The following is a 6,394-nucleotide window of genomic DNA, read 5'->3' as shown; positions in this document are numbered from 1 at the left end:
CTGAGGAGGGCTGCTAAAAATAGCTAAAATTATCAGCCAAAGAGCCCTCCCTTTGCCAGCCACACATGTGGCAAGGTTGATAGTTTCAACTTTGCTAATATAGGTTTGGGGCAAATCTATAAAGCCACCAATTGTGGAGGGGTTTGAATGCAAGTTGAACAAGTCTTCAAGGGCCTCTTTGCAAGCTTAAATAATCAGCTAATAAGTTGATTTGGGTCAGCTCTTGGGACGGTTCTTGGGCTATCCATTTCTTGGTCTGTTCGATTCACTCAGTTCAGTTCAACTGGACCACTTTTTCATAATTAATTAATAATAATTTCTTAACCCAAATTAAATTCGATATAAATTAAAATTAATTATATTATATATTAATACATATAATTTTGGACTGCCTTGAATTTAGTTCCCCTCGATACTTCAAATTGCTTCTTGGTTTTGTGCTTCTAGTAGTGTGTGCCGAGCCATTTTTCTCCCTTTGTGCAAATCTGTCGAAAATAACCAAAATTTATCAAAATTAATTATAAAATTGACTAAAATTAAACATGTTCATATTTTAAGTGCACTTTAATTATTTTGTAAAAATTAATTATTTTTCGACAAGGATTTTATCAAAATTGTATGATTTTAAGTTAAAAAGGGTATGTAAAAATGTGTAAATTTCCATGTTTCCAGTTGTACTTTGAGTTAGTTTAAAAACATTCATTTATTAGGGAACAACTTGATGTTTTATTAATAGTGTTGTTTTAGAAAAAAAATTTGTTCGTTGCTTTAGTTTGTAACAACTTGATGTTAACTAATGTAGTGGAAAGAAACCCATTATTCATGTCATTTTGGAAATATAGTTGCCTTATCGATTTGTTTTTTCAAAAACTGTTCTGTTGCAATGCAGCGGAAATTAGGGAACAATGTCAAATTTTATTTAAGCCAGCTATCATGCATTTTTCGATTATTATGCTTAAGTAATTCATGCATACAAAAATCCTCAAATGAAAAGTTACCAAGCCACAAACCAGAAATAATTCAAAATTACAAACCAAAACGAATAGAGACTTAATAATACTTATTAAAAATAGTCTGAGGTCCAAGGTGATTCTTTGTATGTCGGGTCTGGTCCTAGTTCAAGTTTTACCTAAAAAGCTAAACACTATGGGGGAGTGATCTTATAAAAGCTCAATGTGAGTCGAACAGTTATTTAAACAGACATAAATATCAAATATAGTGAAACATATTAGCATTAACAGAAGAGCACAGAACCATCGTTGGAATTTCATATCATTACATAGCCATTATCAAATCGATGTCAAACGGTCTATGAGCATGGGGTGATGCAAATAATGCAATGCAAAATTTCCTACCCAAACCATCTGCTACACATCATGAATTCCTTAGAACTCGTCTGCCAAACTCCAAAAAATGCTAGCAAAGCTCGATGTGATAAAAACACTAAATTAACTTAATTATAGAAAATATTCAATTTTAACAATAAACGTGGTAAAATTGCCAATCTCCACAATACTCCCAGTGCAGTGCACAAAATACAAATAACTGCAGACTTAATATGCCGCCGAATCTCCATGAAACTCCTCCGTCAACCACAATAACAATCCCACCCCAATGCACATGTAAGATTTCATACAATCTCAGACATAGTCATGAATTCAATACTTTCACATTTCTTTGGCATGATCAACACACCCTCATATTATTAAATACTTTCTGTAAATAAAATCATTTATCCAACTTTCAATTCACAATTATGATGGTTTCGTTCAACATATCACAATCTTATATACCTTACAATTCTTTTTCGAGTGCATGTATAGCAGTCTTTTAAATATTTCATAGCAAATCATTCATACAAATATATCATGCATACCTCATTCTCATTCAGAATCATGATATACATACAATAAACATACACCATATCAACTATCATCGACAACGATATCGATCACACAATTATTCAGTCATTTTCACATTTTTGCTAACATGCCAAACAATTAGGGCTCAAAATGTACCTGATTCGGCCACTTACAATTTAATTACTTAGCCATTTAGCCAAGCTTGACCAGCAAGCTTAGTCATCAATTAAATCATTTTAAAATAATATTAAAAATTCAAGTTAATGAGTTACTACCCATACCTTAATTACGCTCTATTGCAACACACTTGCGAATCCTGCGACTTCTCCTTAAAACTTTAAAATAAACATAAATTAAGAATCATCATCTAACTAAATTAATATACCACTTAAATAGCCCTAAACATCCTTTTATGGGTTCAATCCAATCATCACAATTATATCGATTTTTTTAGATCCAAACTAGTTAGGTTTCTTATGCTGGTTTGATGCGAGTCATATGCGCAAACGTCTAACGACTTACTATTGATTTGGGGTGTTTCAGTTGGTGTAACACCCCTTACCCGAGACCGTTGTCGGAGTCGAGCATGAGGCATTACTTGACTTAACTTAAAAGTTTGGGGCATAAAAATTTACTTTTAAAAGTTATTTCACTGTTCATAATAAGGTTGTCCACCTGCGCAACAGTCACTAAATCAATTATAACTCGAGCTATGAAACTTGAAATTTAGATCCATAAATTTTCACTAAAACTAGACTAATATATAGTTTTACCATAAATTTTTAGAATTTTTGGTTCAGCCAATTAGTACAGTTTATTACTTAAAGTCTCCCTTGTTTCACTGATCGGCTGTCCTGACCTCTCGTCACTAAAATTCAATCATCTCATTGTACAGACTTCATATGGTGTTATCACTTGTTTCTACAGAAAATAGACTCAATAAGAAATCTAGACATATAAATTAAAACTCATAAATATTTTTGTACAATTTTTAATGATTTTCCAAAGTCAGAATAGGGGATTCCAAAACCACATTGACCTTGTCTAACTAAAATGCAAATATCTCACAATAGAATTATCTACACCATTATTTTTCTATGAAAATAGACTCAATAAGCTTTAATTCTATATCTCATCCACCCTTTAATTCATTTTCTACTATCCTTGGTGATTTTTCAAAATCATGTCACTACTGCAATCTCAAAACTAATTCACTACCAATTTTTACTTTTTCGTGATTTCTATGCATAATTTATCACCTAGACATTTATAACAGCAAACACCTTCATACTTAGTCATTTTAATAACTATCCATCATCAAATATTTACATATCATCTTTTGGTCATATCTTAAGAATATACAATCGAAATGACCAAGTCCTTGTACATGCCATAGCTCAAAACATTTATCGTCTTAAAATACCAAGTTGTGGTGGTTGATAGTGTGAACGCTCTCCGACGCCTTCAAGATCCCGACTATGCTTGATAATACTATATAAAAGAAAAATAAATAAAAGAAATAAGCATAAATCTTAGTAAGTTTACAAGTAAATAAATAACAACATTTATCATAAATAATTATATTCATAAATTTTTATTAAGCATTAAGATCTTTACTTTCTTCTTTACTTACTCTCTTACTCGTTTACTTACTTGCTTGCTTAACTTACTCCTTCATTGTTGAAATTTCTTTTCTCAACTGATAACTGAGATACTCTGAATCTTATTAACTCACCTAAACTTGTCTATTAGGCTTTTACCTGAACTTTTATGTAACATCGTCTATTTATTAGCCCGTTGAATCACTTGGAATACTAAGGATACTCGGTCTCATGTTTGAATATAACATGCCAAAGCTATGTCCCAGACATAGTCTTACATGGGATGTTTCTTGTACTGCCAATGCCATATCCCAGATATGGTCTTACATGAGAGTTCTCATATAGGTTCCCATGCCATGTCCCAGACATGGTCTTACGGGGGACCTCTCATCTTGGTGCCAATGCCATGTCCCAGACATGGTCTTACATGGGACCTCTTATCTCGGTGCCAACGCCATGTCCCAGACATGGTCTTACATGGGACCTCTCATCTCGGTGCCAACGCCATGTCCCAGACATGGTCTTACATCGAACCTCTCATAATCTCAATGATGCCAATGCCATGTCCCAGACATGGTCTTACATGGGATCTCTTTACCCAAATGTCATGACATTTATATCTAATACATTCCTCATGTTTCAACGAGGCCTTTTAACACTGATTCTCTGTCATCTCATACTTGAGTTAACATTAGATATTTTCATGAAATAAATACATAATTGCTGAAAAATAACAGCATTAATAATAATTGTCAAAATATTACATTTATTTACTGTAAACTTACCTCGGTACAAAATATGATCAAATCTAACACTTAAGTCCTCAACCTTTTTCTTTCCCTGGTCTAACTCCAAATTTTGTTCTTCTTGATCTATAATAGAAATTTTAGCTTATTTAATACTAACATTCATCAAAACAGTCCTTAAGTCGAACTTTGACAAAATTACATTTTTGCCCCTAAACTTTTGCATATTTACACTCTTTTCCCAAAGCTCAGAAATTAAACTTCATCCTTTATTCTTATGTTTTATGACATGCTGAACATTTTCCCCTTTTATGGCAACATCAAATTCTCACTCTAACACTTACTTATAAACATTAGGTATTTTTACCGATTATGTTGTTTTACTCGTTTTCACTTAAAATCACTTAGCAAAAGTTGATAAACAACTTAATTTCAAGCTTCATATTCTACCATAAAACATCAAAATAAACACATTTCATCTATGGTTATTTTTCCAAATATGAACCCTAAGTTAAATTATTGCTAGAATAAGCTAAATCAAGTTATCGAGACTCTAAAAACGTAAAGAACATTAAAAACGGGGCTAGAACAGACTTACAATCGAGCTTGAATGCTTGAAAAACCCTAGCCATGGTTTCCCCTTGTGAAATTCGGCCATGGGGTTGAAAATGGACAAAAATTGGCTTTTAATTTTGTTTTTAATTCATTTTAATAACTAAATGACCAAAATGCCCTTAATGAAAAACTTTGGAAACATGCCTAACCATATCCATTTTTGTCTACCAACTTAACCAATGGTCTAATTACCATATAAGGACCTCCAATTTAAAATTTCATAACAATTGGACACCTCTAACATGTATAACTCAACTTTTTCAATTTTTACAATTTAGTCCTTTTGACTAAATTGAGTGCCCAAACGTTGAAATTTAAGAACAAAATTTTCAAAAAATCATTTTTTGAAATCTTAGACCATAAAAATATAATAAAATAATTTTTTTCATCGAATTTGTGGTCCCGAAACCACTATTCTGACTAGGCCTAAAATCAGGATGTTACAGTTGGCACCTAACACATTTAAATACTGAAAAATTAGTAGATATTCCATCTTTAAAATCTTTAATTTGATTAATTAACAATTTACCCAACATTAAAACCTAAACTACACACTAGCTCATAATCAACGACACTTACGCTTCCTGAATTGTTAGATCTGAGTCATTGATTGATCAAGATTGATTTTTCCTAAATTACACATGATTAAAGGTTGGTTAGGAAAGGTTTAAGAACCAAATATTTTGCTAGAAATATAATGGAAAATTAAAGAAACAACTTGAAACTAGTAGAAAAAGTGAGACTAATTTATCCCATTCAAGAAAGTGAGAATAAATTAGAATAATTTAATGAAAACACAAAACTATAAAAAGTTTTATTTTCTTCTTGGGATGAAAAAAATCTCACTTCTTTAATAGAAACTAGTAGAATTGCTATTCTAGAAAAAATATATTTAATAGTTGAGAATAAATTCTCTCTATTTTTCGATAGAGTAACAATCTCTCAACGTTTTGTTAATAGCTCTACTAGTGTCATCTATTTATAAGAGGAAAAGGTAGAACCCTTGTTAAATTGTATAAGTTTATTACAACTAGAAAAACAACAATCTACTTAGAGTAAGAGTAGGGTGGACGACATCCCCTAGTATTCCTACAAGGGTTATCGCCCATTCATTTTCCATGAGGGGATTTTGGTCCCTCTTTTACATCGAGTCCAATTACAAGTACTTCATAGACTTTTCGATCTAGTAATTTTTAATTTGATTCAACCCAATTCTGCTATTTTATTTCCCAAAATAAACTTCAATACTTTATATTAAATAATTTTCTCATCTCAATTTTAGCCCTGTTAAAATTATAATGATTTTACCCTTGGTAAAATTTTTGAGAAAATATGTTTAATACTTCACCACTCAACATGTTCACTATGACCGAATGATTTATTTTTATTTTCAAGCTCTAAAATAACTCAAAAATGTAAATTCATTCTATCAGTCATTTTTTTAGTGATCCATGTACATTAGCAAATGTATCATGTCTCATTTTCATTTCCCATTTCCATTTTGAGAAACTTACATTCATTTCCAAAAGATTCCATTTCTCCATTTCAGAGAAAACCATAATGATTCCTG

Source organism: Gossypium hirsutum, chromosome D06 (assembly GCF_007990345.1).
Source record: "Gossypium hirsutum isolate 1008001.06 chromosome D06, Gossypium_hirsutum_v2.1, whole genome shotgun sequence".
NCBI lineage: Eukaryota > Viridiplantae > Streptophyta > Magnoliopsida > Malvales > Malvaceae > Gossypium > Gossypium hirsutum.
Note: the sequence above shows the minus strand (reverse complement) of the source record.